Source organism: Ranitomeya variabilis, chromosome 5 (assembly GCF_051348905.1).
Source record: "Ranitomeya variabilis isolate aRanVar5 chromosome 5, aRanVar5.hap1, whole genome shotgun sequence".
NCBI lineage: Eukaryota > Metazoa > Chordata > Amphibia > Anura > Dendrobatidae > Ranitomeya > Ranitomeya variabilis.
In genome coordinates, this window is record NC_135236.1 from 466515525 (window position 1) to 466537398 (window position 21874).

Sequence of the window (21874 nt, forward strand, 5' to 3'; positions counted from 1 at the left end):
GAAGATGGCGGCGCCCATGGAGAAGCCGGACGGACGCTGGGAGGCCCGGTAAGTATGTAGGGGGGTGATCGCATCACGGGGGGGGGACCGGAGCACAGGGAGGGGGGACCGGAGCACAGGGAGGGGGGACCGGAGCACGGGGGGAGCGGACAGCAGGACGGGGGAGCCGGCAGGCGGACGGAGGGGACCGGACCCCATAACGGAGCACTGGGGGGGCGATCGGTGGGGTGGGGGCAGATTAGGTTTTCCTACCATGGCCGATGATATTGCAGCATCGGCCATGGCTGGATTGTAATATTTCACCGTTTTTTTAGGTGAAATATTACAAATCGCTCTGATTGGCAGTTTCACTTTCAACAGCCAATCAGAGCAATCGTAGCCACGGGGGGGTGAAGCCACCCCCCCTGGGCTGAAGCACCACTCCCCCTGTCTCTGCAGATCGGGTAAAATGGGAGTTAACCCCTTCACCCGATCTGCAGGGACGCGATCCCTCCATGACGCATACGCTGCGTCATAGGTCGGGAAGGCACAGACTTTCATGACGCAGCGTATGCGTCAAAGGTCGGGAAGGGGTTAAAATCTTAACCAAAGTAACTTTATTTGTTGCTGTCAAACAACTTACACGGTGAGCTATAACTTCAGTATGATTTCAATATCCCTTAACAGGTTGGTGAGACCACAAGGAAAATCAGGCACAATGTTACACACTCTGTTTTCTGTGGCACAAAATCACAGAGATGACACACACGCAGGACTGTCACTCAAGCACTAATGTCAATATTAATCTCCCACCTAATTTATTTTTTTTTTTTTCTCAGGGAGACTTTAGAAACCAAATAATATTTAAAAAAAAACAAAAAAAAAAAGGCTTTCTATGGCCCACAATTAGAGAGAGAGAGGTGGCACACCCAGGAGTCAAGACTGGCGCACAAGCTGAAAGGGCAATATTACTCTCCCACTGTTTTTTTAAGTTTTTTTTTTTTTATTTTCAGGGAGACTTTAGAAACCAAATAATATTAAAAAAACCAAAAAAATAAATAGCCTTTCTATGGCCCACTGAATGAGAGAGAGAGGTGGCACACCCAGGAGTCAAGACTGGCACACAAGCTGAAAGGGCAATATTACTCTCCCACTGTTTTTTTAAGTTTTTTTTTTATTATTTTCAGGGAGACTTTAGAAACCAAATAATATTAAAAAAACCAAAAAAATAAATAGCCTTTCTATGGCCCACTGAATGAGAGAGAGAGGTGGCACACCCAGGAGTCAAGACTGGCACACAAGCTGAAAGGGCAATATTACTCTCCCACTGTTTTTTTTATGTATTTTTTGTTTTTTAAGGGAGACTTTAGAAACCAAATAATATAAAAAAAAAAACAAAAAAAAAAGGCTTCCTATGGCCCACAATTAGAGAGAGAGAGGTGGCACACCCAGGAGTCAAGACTGGCACACAAGCTGAAAGGGCAATATTACTCTCCCACTGTTTTTTTAAGTTTTTTTTTATTATTTTCAGGGAGACTTTAGAAACCAAATAATATTAAAAAAACCAAAAAAATAAATAGCCTTTCTATGGCCCACTGAATGAGAGAGAGAGGTGGCACACCCAGGAGTCAAGACTGGCACACAAGCTGAAAGGGCAATATTACTCTCCCACTGTTTTTTTAAGTTTTTTTTTTTTTATTTTCAGGGAGACTTTAGAAACCAAATAATATTAAAAAAACCAAAAAAATAAATAGCCTTTCTATGGCCCACTGAATGAGAGAGAGAGGTGGCACACCCAGGAGTCAAGACTGGCACACAAGCTGAAAGGGCAATATTACTCTCCCACTGTTTTTTTTATGTATTTTTTGTTTTTTAAGGGAGACTTTAGAAACCAAATAATATTAAAAAAAAAACAAAAAAAAAAAGGCTTTCTATGGCCCACAATTAGAGAGAGAGAGGTGGCACACCCAGGAGTCAAGATTGGCGCACAAGCTGAAAGGGCAATATTACTCTCCCACTGTTTTTTTAAGTTTTTTTTTTTTTATTTTCAGGGAGACTTTAGAAACCAAATAATATTAAAAAAACCAAAAAAATAAATAGCCTTTCTATGGCCCACTGAATGAGAGAGAGAGGTGGCACACCCAGGAGTCAAGACTGGCACACAAGCTGAAAGGGCAATATTACTCTCCCACTGTTTTTTTAAGTTTTTTTTTTATTATTTTCAGGGAGACTTTAGAAACCAAATAATATTAAAAAAACCAAAAAAATAAATAGCCTTTCTATGGCCCACTGAATGAGAGAGAGAGGTGGCACACCCAGGAGTCAAGACTGGCACACAAGCTGAAAGGGCAATATTACTCTCCCACTGTTTTTTTAAGTTTTTTTTTTTTTATTTTCAGGGAGACTTTAGAAACCAAATAATATTAAAAAAACCAAAAAAATAAATAGCCTTTCTATGGCCCACTGAATGAGAGAGAGAGGTGGCACACCCAGGAGTCAAGACTGGCACACAAGCTGAAAGGGCAATATTACTCTCCCACTGTTTTTTTTATGTATTTTTTGTTTTTTAAGGGAGACTTTAGAAACCAAATAATATTAAAAAACAAACAAACAAAAAAAGGCTTTCTATGGCCCACAATTAGAGAGAGAGAGGTGGCACACCCAGGAGTCAAGACTGGCGCACAAGCTGAAAGGGCAATATTACTCTCCCACTGTTTTTTTAAGTTTTTTTTTTTTTTCAGGGAGACTTTAGAAACCAAATAATATTAAAAAAACCAAAAAAATAAATAGCCTTTCTATGGCCCACTGAATGAGAGAGAGAGGTGGCACACCCAGGAGTCAAGACTGGCACACAAGCTGAAAGGGCAATATTACTCTCCCACTGTTTTTTTATGTATTTTTTGTTTTTTAAGGGAGACTTTAGAAACCAAATAATATTAAAAACAAAACAAAAAAAAAAAGGCTTTCTATGGCCCACAATTAGAGAGAGAGAGGTGGCACACCCAGGAGTCAAGACTGGCGCACAAGCTGAAAGGGCAATATTACTCTCCCACTGTTTTTTTAAGTTTTTTTTTTTTTATTTTCAGGGAGACTTTAGAAACCAAATAATATTAAAAAAACCAAAAAAATAAATAGCCTTTCTATGGCCCACTGAATGAGAGAGAGAGGTGGCACACCCAGGAGTCAAGACTGGCACACAAGCTGAAAGGGCAATATTACTCTCCCACTGTTTTTTTATGTTTTTTTTTTTTTTCAGGGAGACTTTAGAAACCAAATAATATTAAAAAAACCAAAAAAATAAATAGCCTTTCTATGGCCCACTGAATGAGAGAGAGAGGTGGCACACCCAGGAGTCAAGACTGGCACACAAGCTGAAAGGGCAATATTACTCTCCCACTGTTTTTTTATGTATTTTTTGTTTTTTAAGGGAGACTTTAGAAACCCAATAATATTAAAAAAAAAAAAAAAAAAGGCTTTCTATGGCCCACTGAATGAGAGAGAGAGGTGGCACACCCAGGAGTCAAGACTGGCGCACAAGCTGAAAGGGCAATATTACTCTCCCACTGTTTTTTTAAGTTTTTTTTTTTTTTCAGGGAGACTTTAGAAACCAAATAATATTAAAAAAAACAAAAAAATAAATAGCCTTTCTATGGCCCACAATTAGAGAGAGAGAGGTGGCACACCCAGGAGTCAAGACTGGCACACAAGCTGAAAGGGCAATATTACTCTCCCACTGTTTTTTTATGTATTTTTTGTTTTTTAAGGGAGACTTTAGAAACCCAATAATATTTAAAAAAAAAAAAAAAAAAAAGGCTTTCTATGGCCCACAATTAGAGAGAGAGGTGGCACACCCAGGAGTCAAGACTGGCACACAAGCTGAAAGGGCAATATTACTCTCCCACTGTTTTTTTATGTATTTTTTGTTTTTTAAGGGAGACTTTAGAAACCAAATAATATTAAAAAAAAACACAAAAAAAAAGGCTTTCTATGGCCCACAATTAGAGAGAGAGAGGTGGCACACCCAGGAGTCAAGACTGGCGCACAAGCTGAAAGGGCAATATTACTCTCCCACTGTTTTTTTATTTTTTTTATTTTTTTTTTTAGGGAGACTTTAGAAACCAAATAATATTAAAAAAACCAAAAAAATAAATAGCCTTTCTATGGCCCACTGAATGAGAGAGAGAGGTGGCACACCCAGGAGTCAAGACTGGCACACAAGCTGAAAGGGCAATATTACTCTCCCACTGTTTTTTTATGTATTTTTTGTTTTTTAAGGGAGACTTTAGAAACCCAATAATATTTAAAAAAAAAAAAAAAAAAAAGGCTTTCTATGGCCCACAATTAGAGAGAGAGGTGGCACACTCAGGAGTCAAGACTGGCACACAAGCTGAAAGGGCAATATTACTCTCCCACTGTTTTTTTTATGTATTTTTTGTTTTTTAAGGGAGACTTTAGAAACCAAATAATATTAAAAACAAAACAAAAAAAAAAAGGCTTTCTATGGCCCACAATTAGAGAGAGAGGTGGCACACTCAGGAGTCAAGACTGGCGCACAAGCTGAAAGGGCAATATTACTCTCCCACTGTTTTTTTAAGTTTTTTTTTTTTTATTTTCAGGGAGACTTTAGAAACCAAATAATATTAAAAAAACCAAAAAAATAAATAGCCTTTCTATGGCCCACTGAATGAGAGAGAGAGGTGGCACACCCAGGAGTCAAGACTGGCACACAAGCTGAAAGGGCAATATTACTCTCCCACTGTTTTTTTATGTTTTTTTTTTTTCAGGGAGACTTTAGAAACCAAATAATATTAAAAAAACCAAAAAAATAAATAGCCTTTCTATGGCCCACTGAATGAGAGAGAGAGGTGGCACACCCAGGAGTCAAGACTGGCACACAAGCTGAAAGGGCAATATTACTCTCCCACTGTTTTTTTATGTATTTTTTGTTTTTTAAGGGAGACTTTAGAAACCCAATAATATTAAAAAAAAAAAAAAAAAAAAGGCTTTCTATGGCCCACTGAATGAGAGAGAGAGGTGGCACACCCAGGAGTCAAGACTGGCGCACAAGCTGAAAGGGCAATATTACTCTCCCACTGTTTTTTTATGTTTTTTTTTTTTTCAGGGAGACTTTAGAAACCAAATAATATTAAAAAAACCAAAAAAAAAAATAGCCTTTCTATGGCCCATTGAATGAGAGAGAGAGGTGGCACACCCAGGAGTCAAGACTGGCACACAAGCTGAAAGGGCAATATTACTCTCCCACTGTTTTTTTATGTATTTTTTGTTTTTTAAGGGAGACTTTAGAAACCCAATAATATTAAAAAAAAAAAAAAAAAAAGGCTTTCTATGGCCCACTGAATGAGAGAGAGAGGTGGCACACCCAGGAGTCAAGACTGGCACACAAGCTGAAAGGGCAATATTACTCTCCCACTGTTTTTTTATGTATTTTTTGTTTTTTAAGGGAGACTTTAGAAACCCAATAATATTAAAAAAAAAAAAAAAAAAGCCTTTCTATGGCCCACAATTAGAGAGAGAGGTGGCACACCCAGGAGTCAAGACTGGCACACAAGCTGAAAGGGCAATATTACTCTCCCACTGTTTTTTTATGTATTTTTTGTTTTTTAAGGGAGACTTTAGAAACCAAATAATATTTAAAAAAAAACAAAAAAAAAAGGCTTTCTATGGCCCACAATTAGAGAGAGAGAGGTGGCACACCCAGGAGTCAAGACTGGCGCACAAGCTGAAAGGGCAATATTACTCTCCCACTGTTTTTTTAAGTTTTTTTTTTTTTATTTTCAGGGAGACTTTAGAAACCAAATAATATTAAAAAAACCAAAAAAATAAATAGCCTTTCTATGGCCCACTGAATGAGAGAGAGAGGTGGCACACCCAGGAGTCAAGACTGGCACACAAGCTGAAAGGGCAATATTACTCTCCCACTGTTTTTTTATGGTTTTTTTTTTTCAGGGAGACTTTAGAAACCAAATAATATTAAAAAAACCAAAAAAATAAATAGCCTTTCTATGGCCCACTGAATGAGAGAGAGAGGTGGCACACCCAGGAGTCAAGACTGGCACACAAGCTGAAAGGGCAATATTACTCTCCCACTGTTTTTTTATGTATTTTTTGTTTTTTAAGGGAGACTTTAGAAACCAAATAATATTTAAAAAAAAAAAAAAAGGCTTTCTATGGCCCACTGAATGAGAGAGAGAGGTGGCACACCCAGGAGTCAAGACTGGCACACAAGCTGAAAGGGCAATATTACTCTCCCACTGTTTTTTTTTTTTTTTTTTTTCAGGGAGACTTTAGAAACCAAATAATAAGAAAAAAAATAAATAAATAAATAGGCTTTCTATAGCCCACTGAATAAGAGATAGCACACACAGCAGTGGCACACAAGCCCTGACTGAGGCCAATATTTTTCTACCACTGATTGATGTAGTGTTTTTGTGTTGAGGTAGAATTTAGAACACAAATCACGGAAAAAATAAATAGGCTTTCTATGGCCCACTCAGTGAGAGATGGCACACACAGGGATGGCACTGTAGCAGAAATGCCAATCTTAATCTCCCACAAAAAAAACAAAAAACAAAACAGGGACTGTCCTACAATTACTATCTCCCTGCAGTAATCTAAGCCAGGTATGGCAGGCAGCAATAGGAGTGGACTGATGCACAAATTAAATAAAAAGTGTGGACAAACAAAAAAGATAGCTGTGCAGAAAGGAACAAGAGGATATGTGCTTTGAAAAAAGCAGTTGGTTTCCACAGTGGCGTACACACAGCAATACAGCTATCACGGAGCCTTCTAGGGCAGCCCAATGAGCTACAGCGCTGAGGAAAAAAAAAAAATAGCTTCCACTGTTCCTGCACACCGAAGGTGGTGTTGGACAGTGGAAATCGCTACAGCACAAGCGGTTTGGTGGTTAGTGGACCCTGCCTAACGCTCTCCCTGCTTCTGACGAAGCGGCAGCAACCTCTCCCTAAGCTCAGATCAGCAGCAGTAAGATGGCGGTCGGCGGGAACGCCCCTTTATAGCCCCTGTGACGCCGCAGACAGCAAGCCAATCACTGAAATGCCCTTCTCTAAGATGGTGGGGACCAGGATCTATGTCATCACGCTGCCCACACTCTGCGTTCACCTTCATTGGCTGAGAAATGGCGCTTTTCGCGTCATTGAAACGCGATGACGCGACTTTGGCGCGAAAGTCGCGTACCGCATGGCCGACAAGCACAGGGGTCGGATCGGGTTTCATGAGACGCCGACTTAGCCAAAAGTCGGCGACTTTTGAAAATGATCGACCCGTTTCGCTCAACCCTAGTCCTCAGTCCAAAGTACCAAGTACAGGGTAGCTGTGGTCCGGCCGGCTTGGAGGCAATAAGAGATCCCTTGCCAAGTGAGGTCCATAAGCCTTTCCTGCTAGCGCTGTTTACTTAATTGGATCCCTGCTTCTTGAAGCTCAGTGCAAGTCCTCTCTCTCCGGTCCTAAGACAGATGTCTGTACGATAGGCAGTTTGAGCCTGTTTATAGGATCTCTTAGGGTATGTGCACACGTCAGGATTTCTTGCAGAAATTTCCTGAAGAAAACCGGAAATTTTCTGCAAGAAATCCGCATGTTTCTTTATGCGTTTTTTTCCCGTTTTTTTTGCTTTTTTTAGCATTTTGCAAGCGTAATTAACTTGCAGAATGCTAAAGTTTTCCAAGCGATCTGTAGCATCGCTTGGAAAACTGATTGACAGGTTGGTCACACTTGTCAAACATAGTGTTTGACAAGTGTGACCAACTTTTTACTATAGATGCAGCCTATGCAGCATCAATAGTAAAAGATAGAATGTTAAAAATAATTAAAAATATGGTTATACTCACCTTCTGCAAACAGCCGATCTCAGCGGCGTCCGTTCCTATAGATGGTGTGTGCAGGTCATGTGACCGCGACGTCATCGCAGGTCCTTCACACACACCAGCTATAGGAACAGAAGCAGCAGCATGCACCTGAGAGGTGGGAAGACTGCGGGGGCCATCGAAGGTGAGTATATGACTATTTTTTATTTTAATTTTTTTTTTTTACCAATTATACGGTGCCCAGTCCGTGGAGGAGAGTCTCCTCTCCTCCACCCTGGGTACCAACCGCACATAATCTGCTTACTTCCCGCATGGTGGGCATAGCCACATGCGGAAAGTAAGCAGATCAATGCATTCCTAGTTGTGCGGAACCCCTGCAATTCCGCAAATTTAATGAACATGTTGCTTTTTTTTCCGCGATGCGATTTTTTCGAAAAAATGCAACATTTGCACAAGATATGCGGAATACACTGAAAATAGTGGGAGGCATATGTAAGCGTTTTTTTCGCATTTTTTTCGCGTTTTTATCACGTTTTTATAGCGAAAAAAGCGCAAAAAATACTGATCGTGTGCACATGGCCTTAGATGACCCAGCTCTCACGGTCACTGCTTCACCTCAGACTTGTTACTGGCAATTGACATAGAGTGCTTTGCCCTCCGGTTCTGTCACGCTTCCTAGAGAACAACACGACCTCGGTCTCCCGGTACCCTGCTTCTGCGCTCTGACTCTGAGGGTGTCTATCCACTGTTCCCCTCCTGATCCCTTTCCTCCTCTATGCTTCTTCTCTCTAAGCTCCTCCACAATTCAACTCTCCTTCTGCTTCTCTTTCCAGGGGGTAGCAGCTCCCTCGTGGCTCCTTGGCCCTCACATCTTCTCCAGACATCCTTCAGCTACTGGAGACCAACTGTCTCCCTCCACTGCCTCTCAGACTCCCTGAGACTTACTGGCTCCTCCTACAGACCAGGATACATAAAGTGTAAGGGAGCTTCCCTGAATCCGGGTCCTGAGCTCCCCCTCCTGGCCTAGATTCAGATTATGTTGAATGTGAGTGCCTTACCTCATAGATAGGATCCCCTTTGCCTCCAAGCATGATATCACCCTCCCCGAAGGGAAGACAACATCACTGCAGCAAGCGGTTACCTGGGGGTGCTGCACTCCTCCCTTGCCTCTTCCACTCATACCGCCCCCACTTCTTCCTCCACTTGGACCTATGCCTCCTGATTGCTTGTTTTTGTTTTTTCAATTCTAGATTTTGTTAAGTCAGTTACATAAAAAAATGAAAACTAAATTATGAGAAAAAGAAAAAAATGCAATATATACAAAAAGAGAACATTGTTGGATTACTCCTCCCTTGCCTCTTCCACCTAAATTGCCACATCCACCTCTTCTTCCACTTCAATCTATGCCTTCTGGTTCTTGATTGCTAATTTTAGTTGCAAATTTTAGGTTTGAGAGTCCTCAGAACCTTAGAATTGAGAGTCCTCAGTGGTTCAGACTACTCAGGTCTCTTCATGAGGCATAGACTGGCTAACATGGTGCCAAGATATATATCTTTCCTGTATCAAAAAGGTTGTTCTAAGTCAGTTTTAAATAAAAATAAAAAGTATGACAAAAATAAACACACATAAAAAAATTGTGTTTGATTATGTCTCCCTTGACTATTTATTTATTCTACTTAATTATATAGTGCCATTAATTCCGAAGCACTTTACAAACATTATTGGCACTGTCCTCATTGGGACTGACAAACTAAATTCCCAAATAGTATGTGTTTGGAGTGTGGGAGGAAACCCGCACAAACATGTGGAGAACATACAAACTCTTTGCAGATGTCTTTTGTTGGATTTTAACCCACTGTAGGAACCCAGCACTGCAAGGTTGCAGTGCTTACCACTTGAGCCACCATGCTGCCCTGCCTCTACTACCTATACCGCCATGTCTACATCCTCCTCCACTTACACCTGTTCCTACTTGTTCAAGATAGGGTTGAGCGAAATGGATCGGACAAATTCAAAAATCGCCGACTTTCGGCAAAGTCGGGTTTCATGAAACCTGACCCGATCCTAGTGTGGGATCGGCCATGCGGTCGGCGATCAGCACGCCAAAGTCGCGTTTCGTATGATGTGTTCACCGCCATTTTTCAGCCAATGAAAGAGGACGCAGAGTGTGGTCTCATCCCCACCATCTTAGAGAAGGGCATGACCGTGATTGGCTTGCTTTCTGCGGCGTCACAGGGGCTATAAAGGGGCGTGCACGCCGACCGCCATCTTACTTCTGCCGATGTTAGCATAGGGAGAGGTTGCTGAAGCTTAATCAGAAGAAGGGATATAGTTAGGGAGGGAAGATTAACCCACAAACTGCTTGTGCTGTAGCGATTTCCACTGTCCAACACCACCTTTTTTTTAGCAGGGACAGTGGAGGCTATATTTTTGTGCATCAGCTCTGTAGCTTATTAGGCTGCCTTATAAGGCTCCCTGATAGCTGCATTGCTGTTTGCACTGCTGCTGTGCACCCAACTGCTTTTTTAAAAGCAAAAATCCTGTTGCTCCTTTCTGCACAGTTATCTTGTTTATTTGTCCACACTTTTGTGTGCAGCAGTCCTTTTTATTGCTGCCATACTTGTCCTGAGATGATTGTAGGGAGATTGAAATTGTACTACAGTCCTTGTATTTTTTCATATATCAGCCAGCCACTTTCTGCCACTTACATTGCGTTGTTTTATAAACTGGGCCTCAGTTGTGGTTCAGTCTCCCCCCCAAAAAAGGGAGATTGAAATTCTCACAAAGTTGATATATTTCAGTCCTCTTAGTTTGTCGTATATCAGGCAGCCACTTTCTGCCACTTACATTGCATTGGTTTATACACTGGGCCTCAGATTTGGTTCAGTCTCCAAAAAAAAAAAGGGAGATTGAAATTCTCACAAAGTGGATATATTTCAGTCCTGTTAGTTTGTCGTATATCAGCCAGCCACTTTCTGCCACTCACATAGCGTTGTTTTATACACTGGGCCTCAGTTTTGGTTCAGTCTTAAAAAAAAGGGATATTCAAATTCTCAACAAGTTTATATACACCTTCTACCTTGTTTTACAGTACCATATAACGGTTGTTATTTTGGTTAGATTTTCCAAAAAATTAGGAAGTCTGGTGAAAGAGGCCATGGGCGTAGGTTGCCAGCTGGTACTGATGGTGGTGGTGGTGGTGGTGCATCTGGTGGTAGTGGGAAAAGCACAATAGCACCAAAGGCTGGAGGTGTTGAGCCAGCGTCATCGTCTGGCTACACAAGGCCTCGAAGGCTCTCTTATCTGGGAGTAGGAAAACAGCTTTTAAAGTCGGAGCAGCAGGAAAAAGTTTTGGCTTTCCTTGCTAACTCAGCCTCTAGCTCTTTCGCCTCCTCTTCAGAAAGTTCCAAATATAAAAGCAGCGAGTAGTCTGTGGATGCTCCCAGTCAGGAACAAGACGTTTCCTTGTGTTCTTCACCCAAACCAAAATTGAAGGATGCGTCAGGAGACACTACAGGTTACTCCATGGAGCTCTTTACACATACCGTGCCTGGGTTAGAAAGGGAAATTGTTGACTGCCCATTACAAGATGAATCGGACATGGAGTGCATTGATGCACAGCCACAGCTAGATTATTATGCTGTTCCATTGACTCAGATCACTACATTGCCCTCGCAGTGTACTGAGCCACAATCTGACCCTAATGAGACTATGGTGCAACGTCCCGAACGCTATAGCACCTTACACGGTGACACAGAGGAAAGTGCACATGACATTGAAGAGGAGGTGATAGATGACCCAGTTGTTGACCCAGAGTGGCAGCCATTGGGGGAAGAGGGTGCCGCTGCCAGTAGCTCAGAAGCGGAGGAGGATGATCTGCAGCAGCCATCTACATCGCAACAGCTGTCATCTGGCAGGCCCGTATCAGGCCAAAAACGTTTGTCAAAAACAAAACCAGTTTTAGGACAGCGTGGCCATCCGGTGAATGTAGCACAGTGTGCAATGCCTGAAAAGGTATTCCATAGTAGGAAGAGTGTAGTGTGGCAATTTTTTAACCAAGATCCGAATGATCAGTGCAAAATAGTGTTGAGCGATACCGTCCGATACTTGAAAGTATCGGTATCGGAAAGTATCGGCCGATACCGGCAAAGTATCGGATCTAATCCGATACCGATACCCGATACCAATACAAGTCAATGGGACTCAAGTATCGGACGGTATCCCTGATGGTTCCCAGGGTCTGAAGGAGAGGAAACTCTCCTTCAGGCCCTGGGAACCATATTAATGTGTAAAATAAAGAATTAATGCCTATTTCTGCATTCAGGACCTGAAATTACGTCACGGCTTGCTGTGATTGGTCGCGTCGCGGTCACATGGGCGGCACGCAACCAATCACAAGCCGCGACATAATTTTAAAAATGCGCGCGTCTCCTGCCTCCCGTGACGTCACGGCTTGTGATTGGTCGCGTCGCCCATGTGACCGCGACGCGACCAATCACAAAGCCGGAACGTAATTTTAAAATACTGAATGCCTAGAAGAACCTGAAAATTACGTCATGGCTTGCTGTGATTGGTCACATCGCGGCCACATGGGCGGCACGTGACCAATCAGAAGCCATGACGTCACGGAAGGAAGGAAAAGCGCGCATTTTAAGCAAAGAACGCTGCCGGTTCCCTCGGTGAGGTCCAGGCTGCGTCGGAGAGGTGAGTATAGCAATATTTTTATTTTAATTCTTTATTTTACACATTAATGTTGTATTTTACACATTAATGTTGTTTCGATACCGATACCCGATACCACAAAAGTATCGGATCTCGGTATCGGAATTCCGATACCCGCAAGTATCCGCCGATACCCGATACTTGCGGTATCGGAATGCTCAACACTAGTGCAAAGTAATCTGTAAGAAATGCTCAAAGACCTTTAGCAGAGGGAAGAATCTTCAAAATTTAAATACAACGTGCATGTTTAGACATTTAACCAGCATACACTTGCAAGCCTGGACTAACTACGAAACGTCCCGTACCGTTGGTGCACCTGCTCAGAATGAAGGTAGTCAGCAACGCTACATTGCTTCCCTCACTGTAAGCCCACTGGTTAGGACACCACCAGCAGCAAATGTGGAGGTATCGTCGCAAGGCCAAAGCAGTCAGGGAATCACAAGGTTCTTGGTAGGAAACACTGTATGTAGGCCAACATCAAGAATACCATCACCAATCCTCTCTCAATCCACTATGTCCACCACCCCCACCGCTAGTTCCACCATATGCAGCTCTCCAGTCCAGCTCACCCTACAAGAGACTCTCGTTAGGAAAAGAAAATACTCATCATCTCATCCTCATACACAAGGTTTGAACGCCCACATTGCTATACTAATCTCGTTAGAGATGATGCCCTACTGGTTGGTTGAAAGCAAAGCTTTCAAAGACCTGATGGCCTTCGCAGTACCACGCTATGACCTACCCAGTCTGCACTTCTTTGTGAGAAAAGCCATCCCAGCCCTCCACCAGCATGTCAAAGACTGCATTGTCCATGCACTGAGGCAATCAGTCAGTGAAAAGGTGCACCTCACAACAGATGCATGGACCAGTAGGCATGGCTAGGGTTGAGCGAAACGGGTCGGCCATTTTCAGAAGTCGCCGACTTTTGGCAAAGTCGGGTTTCATGAAACCCGACCCGACCCCTGAGTGGGGTCGGCCATGAGGTCGGCGATCTTCTGAATCTGGTATCGGAATTCCGATACCGAGTTCCGATATGTTTGCGATATCGGGAATCGGTATCGGAATCCATATTTAAGTGTTAAATAAAGAATCAAAATAAAAAATATTGATATACTCACCCTCGGACGCGCCCTGGTACTAACCGGCAGGCTTCCTTCCTAAGAATGAGCGCGTGAATGACCTGCGGTGACGTCGCGGCTTGTGATTGGTCGCGAGCGGTCACATGGACAAGCCGCGACGTCATCTAAGGTCCTTCACGCGCTCATTCTTAGGAAAGAAGGCTGCCGGAAAGAAGCAGGGCGCGTCCGAGGGTGAGTATATTCCTATTAGGTATATACTCACCCTCGGACGCGCCCTGCTTCTTTCCGGCAGCCTTCCTTCCTAAGAATGAGCGCGTGAAGGACCTTAGATGACGTCGCGGCTTGTCCATGTGACCGCTCGCGACCAATCACAAGCCGCGACGTCACCGCAGGTCATTCACGCACTCATTCTTAGGAAGGAAGCCTGCCGGTTAGTACCAGGGCGCGTCCGAGGGTGATTATATCAATATTTTTTATTTTGATTCTTTATTTTACACATTAATATGGATCCCAGGACCTGAAGGAGAGTTTCCTCTCCTTCAGACCCTGGGAACCATAGTATCCCATTGCACTGCATTGGGTTTCGTGTTTCGGCTGACCCCGACTTTTTTATAGGATCGGACGATTTCACTCGACCCAACTTTTGAGAAAGTCGGGTTTCGTGAAACCCGACCCGATCCTATAAAAATAAGTCGCTCAACCCTAGGCATGGCCATTGATGTTACGTGTCCATCACGGCGCACTGGGTTAATGTGGTGGATGCAGGGTCTACAGGGGACAGCCATAGTGGGACAGTTCTGCCTAGCCCACTGTCTAGGAAACAGTTGGCTGTAGGTGTTCGCCACCCCTCCTCCTCCTCCGCCTCCGCCTCCTCCTCTTTAAGTGAAAGCTCGTCCATACAGCGCAGTCGCACGACAACTCCATCTGCAGCTGCCAGTGTTGCACACGAGGTGTCCCATTATCGAACAGCTAGTGGTAAGCATCAGCAGGCTGTGTTACAAATGAAGTGTTTGGGCGACAACAGACACACCGCGGAAGTATTGGCCGCGTACTTGCAGCAACAAATTCAGTAATTGCTGGGCAGTGTACATCTTGAGGCAGGCAAGGTAGTCAGTGATAACGGAAGGAATTTTATGGCTGCCATAGCCCTTTTAGAACTGAAACACATACCTTGCCTGGCTCACACCTTGAACCTGGTGGTGCAGTGCTTCCTCAAAAATTATACGGCGTTACCAGCCCTGCTCCTGAAGGTACGAAGACTTTGCTCGCACATCCTCCAGTCGCCCATACACTCCAGCCATATGCAGAACCATCAGCGATCGTTGAATCTTCCCCAGCACCACCTCATAATCGACGTTGCAACAAGGTGGAACTCCACACTGCACATGGTTCAGAGGCTGTGCGAACAGAGGCGTGCTGTAATTAATTTGTGGGAGGATACACATACACGGGCAGGCACTTGAATGGCTGACATGGAGTTGTCTGGTGTGCAGTGGTCGAAGCTACAAGACCTCTGTCAAGTCCTTCAGTGTTTTGAGGAATGCACACGGATGGTAAGTGCAGACGATGCCATCATAAGCATGAGCATCCCACTAATGCGTCTGCTGCTGCAAAGTTTGACACAAATTAAGGAGCAGGCAACTGCAGCCGAGGAAGAGGGAAGCCTTGATGACAGTCAGCCATTGTCTGCTCAGGGAACTCTCCTGGAGGAGGTGGCGAATGAAGAGGAGGAGGAGGAGGATGATGGGGATGAATATTTATGGGAGGAGGATGCTTCTCAGGGGCCAATAGAAACTGGTGGTGTTGCAAGGTCAGGTACAGGGTTTTTGCGGGACACAAGTGATGTTGATTTGCAAAAAAGTGCTCCTCAACCCAGCACAAGCAGTGAAATGACACCTGGAACATTGGCCCACATGGCTGAGTATGCCTTGTGTATACTAAAAAAGGACCCCCACATAATCAAAATGATGTCTGATGATGATTACTGGTTGGCCTGCCTCCTGGATCCACGATATAAAGGAAAATTACAAAATATCATGCCACATGAGAACCTTGAGCAAGTATCGGCAACCAAACAAGCAACTCTTGTAGACCGTTTGGTTCAGGCATTCCCAGCACACAGCGGTGGTGATGATTCTCACACGAGCCGTAGGGGGCAACATGGCAGAAGTGTTAGAGGTGCACAAATCCGAAGTGGCGTTGGACAGAGGGGTTTTATGACCAGGTTGTGGAGTGATTTCGCAATGACCGCTGACACGACAGGTACTGCTGCATCGATTCAAAGTGACAGGAGACAGCATTTGTCCAGTATGGTTACGAACTACTTTTCCTCCCTTATCGATGTTCTCCCTCACAGGTCATTCCCCTTTGATTACTGGGCATCTAAAATAGACACCTGGCCTGAATTGGCAGAATATGCATTACCGAAGCTCGCTTGCCCTGCTGCTATTGTGCTATCAGAAAGAGTATTCAGTGCTGGTTCAATACTGACCAAAAAAAGGACACGTCTGTCTACCCAAAATGTTGATGATCTAACCTTCATTAAAATTAACCACTCATGGATTTCAAATTATTTTGCCACACCTTCCCCTGCTGATACGTAGCTTGCCTGAAAAATGTCTTGCTTTTGGCCTCCTCTTACTGACTTCTCCAATTCCTCCATTTGCAGCTGCTGAATGTCCTCCATAGGCTATTTTTATACCTCCCTAAATGGGCTGACTCCCCCCACAGGGCCGTGGTTACCACCTGGCGCAAGCACCCATGCGAGTGCCGTTTGCCTGGACAGGTGGGTGTGCCCACTCTTGAGCGACGGCACTGGCACAGGGTCCCTCATAGTATAATGAAGTGTCTCTGACGGTGGTGGTGCACAACCAACGTCAGATACTCCGTCGTAATATGAGGGGCCCTGTGCAAGTACCGCCGCCCACGAGAGAATGTTCCCCCCAGCTCGAGCAGTGCTCTACCACTTGCAATACTTACCTGTCCCTGCTCCACCACTGTGTAGTCTGTGCTGTTAAATCCTTCAATGGCACTGACAATACAAATTTGTTGAAATGATAGATGATAGTTAAAATATACAGGGGCCCTGGCCTCCATTTAGACCAGTTAATACTTTGTGCCTACTACCACTGTCTGCTACTCAGCAGAGGAGCCCACCCCTGTATCAGGCTATGCCGCCTGTTTATTTATGAACAATTTTTTGGCAGACATTTTACCCACTTTATTATTTGGGCCTACTGTGTCTGCCGCTCATTACAGTTGTCCTCTAATGAACAAAGCAATGCCGCCTGTTTAGTCCTGTTACCATTTTTGAACTGCATTTAGCCCACTTTATTATTTGGGCCTATTAACTGTGTCTGCCACTCATTACAGTTGTCCTCCAATGAACAAAGCAATGCCGCCTGTTTAGTCCTGTTACCAATTTTGAACTGCATTTAGGCCACTTTATTATTTGGGCCTACTAACTGTGTCTGCCGCTCATTACAGTTGTCCTCCAATGAACAAAGCAATGCCGCCTGTTTAGTCCTGTTACCAATTTTGAACTGCATTTAGCCCACTTTATTATTTGGGCCTATATCTGTGTTTCCTCCTCATCCTGCCCATTGCCCAGCCACTGCTAGATGAGTCTGCTAGTACATTGACCCAGACCACTAAATTCCCCTTGCACTCTACACAGCCAGAATCTGACCCTGCTGAAAGTCAGGTTCCTCTTCCCGCATACTATACCACCTTACACGGGGACAAAGAGGAAGGTGCAGATGAAAGTGCAGGTTCCTTCATCAGGTGGGGGGGCATACTCGTTGGCGAAGTCACTGGCACAGGGCCCCTCAGAGTACGCAAAAGTGTCTCTGCCGGTGGGAGGCGCCACCCGCCGTCAAACACACCGCCGTACTATGAGGGGCCCTGTGCCAGTGCCAATGCCAATGAGTGGGTCCCCCTGGTTGCTCAGGATCACAGCACTTGCAAATTTGAAATACTTACCTCTCCCTGCTCCATCGCCGTGACGTATTCCGCATTTCCTGGGCCCACGAAAATCTTGAGCCAGCCCTTCCCCCCCACAACTTTAGCCAAATGACCCCCAGTTTTCAATGCCTAACTATTATTATAAATTAAATTAAGATTGACAAGCTTCAGTAATAAGAATTGATGTTTTTGGCATTAAAATGGGCACTGTAGGTGTTTTCCTGTCCTCCACTCACTGCCGACTTTGATTCCCCATTGACTTGCATTGGGTTTCGTGTTTCAGTCGGCCCCCAACTTTTCGCAATAATCGGCCAATTTCACCCGACCCGACTTTTCACAAAGTCGGGTTTCGCGAAACCCGACTCAATCCCAAAAAAGTAAAAGTCGCTCAACTCTAGTTCAAGACTCTTATTTGTTATTTCTGTTTTCTTCTCTGCCTAGTGTAGGGACAGGAAGCAGGTATAGTGAGAGACAGTATTAAGCTTTGCGTGTGTGTAGTTTTCCAAAAACTCTCTAAGTGTAAGGGACCCAAGGAGGTGTCCATAAATATGAATGTTTGCATTTCTCTTGCCCGTCCTGGTACTGTATGTTATAAGGTATATTTATGTTTAATGTAATGTTTTACTTTTGACTACTGCTACTGAGTATGTTTTGTAATGTACGCATTTATTTCTGCTGCTATGTATAAGAAGATGAGCATAGTTTATTATAGGGAAAGTGTACTACCCTGTTTGGCCCACTAGATGGGGATATAGAGATGCTCAGATTGTAATATTTAACCCCTTCATGACCCAGCCTATTTTGACCTTAATGACCTGGCCGTTTTTTGCAATTCTGACCAGTGTCCCTTTATGAGGTAGTAACTCAGGAACGCTTCAACAGATCCTAGCGGTTTTTTTCTGTGACATATTGGGCTTCATTTTAGTGGTAAGTTTAGGGTGATAATTTTTGCGTTTATTTGTGAAAAAAATGGAAATTTGGCAAAAATTTTGAACATTTTGCAATTTTCAAATTTTGAATTTTTATTCTGTTAAATGAGAGAGTTATGTGACACAAAATAGTTAATAAATAACACTACCCATATGTCTACTTTACATCAGCACAATTTTGGAAACAACATTTTTTTGCTAGGAAGTTATAAGGGTTCAAATTTGACCAGCGATTTCTCATTTTTACCACAAAATTTACAAAACCATTTTTTTTAGTGATCACCTCACATTTGAAGTCAGTTTGAGGAGTCTATATGGCTGAAAATACCCAAAAGTGACACCATTCTTAAAGCTGCACCCCTCAAGATGCTCAAAACCACATTCAAAAAGTTTATTAACCCTTCAGGTGCTTCACAGCAGCAGAAGCAACATGGAAGGAAAAAATTAACATTTAACTTTTTAGTCACAAAAATGATCTTTTAGCAACATTTTTTTATTTTCCCAAGGGTAAAAAGAGAAACTGGACGCCAAAAGCAATTGTACAATTTGTCCTGAGTACGTCGATACCCCATATGGGGGCGGAACCACTGTTTGGGTGCACAACAAGGCTCGGAAGGGAAGGAGCGCCATTTGACTTTTTCAATGAAAAATTGGCTCCAATCTTTAGCGGACACCATGTCGCGTTTGGAGAGCCACTGTGTACTTAAAGATTGGAGCTCCCCCACAAGTGACCCCATTTTGGAAACTAGACCCCCCAAGGAACTTATCTAGAAGCATAGTGAGCACTTTGAACTCCCAGGTGCTTCACAAATTGATCCGTAAATATAAAAAAGTACTTTTTTTTCAGAAAAATTTTTTTTAGCCTCAATTTGTCCATTTCCACATAGGCAACAGGATAAAATGGATCCTAAAATTTATTGGGCAATTTCTCCTGAGTACACTGATACCTCACATGTGGGGGTAAACCACTGTTTGGGCACACGGCAGGGCTTGGAAGGGAAGGAGCGTCATTTGACTTTTTGAATGAAAAATTAGCTCCAATCGTTAGCGGGCACCATGTTGCGTTTGGAGAGCCCCTGTGTGCCTAAACATTGGAGCTCCCCCACATATGACCCCATTTTGAAAATTAGACCTCCCTTCAAACTAATCTAGATGTGCGGTGACCACTTTAAACCCTCAAGTGCTTCATAGAAGTTTATAACGCAGATCTGTGAAAATAAAAAATCATTTTTATTTCCTCAAAAATTATTTTTTAGCCCTCAATTTTTTATTTTCACAAGAGTAACAGGAAAAATTGTTGTTGTCCAGTTTGTCCTGAGTACACTGATACCCCAAATGTGGGGGGGGGAACCACTGTTTGGGCACACGTCGGGGCTCGGAAGGGAAGTAGTGATGTTTTGGAATGCAGACTTTGATGGAATGGTCTGCGAGCATCATGTTACGTTTACAGAGCCTCTGATGTGCCTAAACAGTGGAAACCCCCCACAATTATCCCCATTTTGGAAACTAGACCCCCCAAGGAACTTATCTAGATATGTGGTGAGCACTTTGAACCCCCAAGTGCTTCACAGAAGTTTACAATGCAGAGCCGTGAAAATAAAAAAATAATTTTTCTTTCCTCAAAAATTATGTTTTAGCAAGCAATTTTTTATTTTCACAAGGGAAACAGGATAAGTCGACCCAAGTATTTATTGCCCAGTTTGTCCTGAGTACGCTGATACCCTATATGTGGGGGTAAACCACTGATTGGGCACACGTCGGGGCTCGGAAGGGAAGTAGTGACGGTTTGAAATGCAGACTTTGATGGAATGGTCTGCAGGTGCCACGTTGCGTTTGCAGAGCCTCTGATGTGCCTAAACAGTAGAAACCCCCACAGTTGTCCGCAGTTTGGAAACTAGACCCCCCAAGGAACTTATCTAGATATGTGGTGAGAACTTTGAACCCCCAAGTGCTTCACAGAAGTTTACAATGCAGAGCCGTGAAAATAAAAAATCATTTTTCTTTACTCAAAAATTATGTTTCAGTAAGCAATTTTTTATTTTCACAAGGGGAACAGGAGAAGTGGACCCCAATATTTATTGCCCAGTTTGTCCTGAGTACGCTGTTACCCCATATGTGGGGGTAAACCTCTGCTTGGGCACACGTCGGGGCTCGGAAGGGAAGTAGTGACGGTTTGAAATGCAGACTTTGATGGAATGGTCTGCGGGCATCACGCTGTGTTTGCAGAGCCCCTGATGGGCCTAAACAGTAGAAACCCCCAACAACTGACACCATTTTGGAAACTAGACCCCCCCAAGGAACTTATCTAGATGTGTGGTGAGCACTTTGAACCCCCAAGTGCTTCACAGAAGTTTATAATGCAGAGCCATGAAAATAAAAAATATTTTTTCTTTCCTCAAAAAATACGTCTTAGGCTGGTTTCACATTTGCATTTAAAAACGCAGCATTTAAAAAAAAAAAAAAGGCATGTGGTGAAAAAACGCATGTAAACGTGTGCAAACGCTGCGTTTTTTAGACGCATGCGTTTTTGCATGCAGAAAAAAACGCGGCGTTTTGCCGCGTTTACATGCGTTTTTTCCTGCGTTTGGGTTTTTGAAACGCATGCTGAGAAGTGTGTGACAGCTGCCAATCATCAAAATCAACAAGAAAACCTACTATAAATAGAAATAGCTAGGGTTAGGGTTAGGGGTAGGGTTAGGGTTAGGATCCCTAGGGTTAGGGGTAGGGTTAGGGTTAGGGTTAGGGGTAGGGTTAGGATCCCTAGGGTTAGGGGTAGGGTTAGGATCCCTAGGGTTAGGGGTAGGGTCAGGGGCGTAACAACAGTCCTGCGGGCCCCGGTGCGAACTTTTGAATGGGGCCCCCCCCCCCCCAAAAAAAAAAAAAAATGATATACAGACACACGCATACAATGTTAAACTAAGAAGTAAATATCTATTGCAAAAAAAACATTTCCGAAAGATAAGAAAAAAGTGTTGTAAACAACAGCTTACCCTCAAAAGATGAACTTTCATGTTGCATCCCCTAAAAAGAAAAGATTGTAAGGAAAATTAGCTGACAGTATGATCTCCCCATCCTGCCCCATCGTATCCATCCTGGCCCATGATCCAATCCTGCCCCATGTCTTTCATTCTGCCCCGTGTCTCCAATCATGCCCTGTATCTACATTCTGCCCATGCCTCCAGTCCTGCCCCCAGTGTGTCCAGCAATCTGCCCCAGTGTGTCCAGCATTGCCTCCAGACAGTGTATCCAGCAATCTGCCCCAGTATGTCTGGCAATCTGCCCCAGTGTGTCCAGCAATCTGCCCCAGTGTGTCCAGCATATTACCCCCGTGTGTCCAACAATCTGCCCCCAGTCTGTCTAG